The sequence below is a fragment of the Daktulosphaira vitifoliae genome, unplaced genomic scaffold, assembly GCF_025091365.1.
Source record: "Daktulosphaira vitifoliae isolate Bord-2020 unplaced genomic scaffold, ASM2509136v1 Scaffold_4, whole genome shotgun sequence".
NCBI classification, from domain to species: Eukaryota; Metazoa; Arthropoda; class Insecta; order Hemiptera; family Phylloxeridae; genus Daktulosphaira; species Daktulosphaira vitifoliae.
Window position 1 is genome coordinate 31,110,228 of NW_026099575.1, and position 552 is coordinate 31,110,779.

Sequence of the window (552 nt, forward strand, 5' to 3'; positions counted from 1 at the left end):
TATGTAATTAGTAATAATATAAAAAATTAGAACTGATAGATAAAGTCTAATTGCATATTTGAAAACAACGCGAAACTTTGATTTAGAAAAGTATATTTTTGCTTCTGATGAAAGTTCCTTGAAGTCCAGTGCATTCATTTATAGTAACAAACAGTTTTTATTGAAATTTATTGTATCAAGCCCTTTAAATTTTTATACACGTAAAAATAAAGCAAAATACAACTTCTTTATTATTTTTATAACTTCTCCGTTTAAATTACAATATTAAATTATTGAATATCAATTTCATACTAAATTTAATAATTATAATTAGTATTTATTCATATATTATATTTTAAAATCAAAGAACTACTAATNTTCATATATTATATTTTAAAATTAAAGAACTAACAATTAGGATATAATCAAAGAAATAAGAGTTGATGTTACTTTTGGAATAATCCACCAATTTCTCTAAATGAAACACTATCTACAGATTTGCATCGAAGCGTTTCTTATGATAGTGATTTTAATCACTGTCAGATATCATCTATACTTGTCCCATCTATGCCT

At 22.7% G+C, this 552-nt stretch overlaps 1 protein-coding gene across 4 annotated transcripts in view; it reads right to left on the reverse strand.

The window, feature by feature from the left end:
* Positions 1–552, reverse strand: part of LOC126905181 (uncharacterized) — a 45,642-nt gene that overhangs the window by 35,044 nt on the left and 10,046 nt on the right. The gene's annotated exons all lie outside the window — the stretch shown is intronic.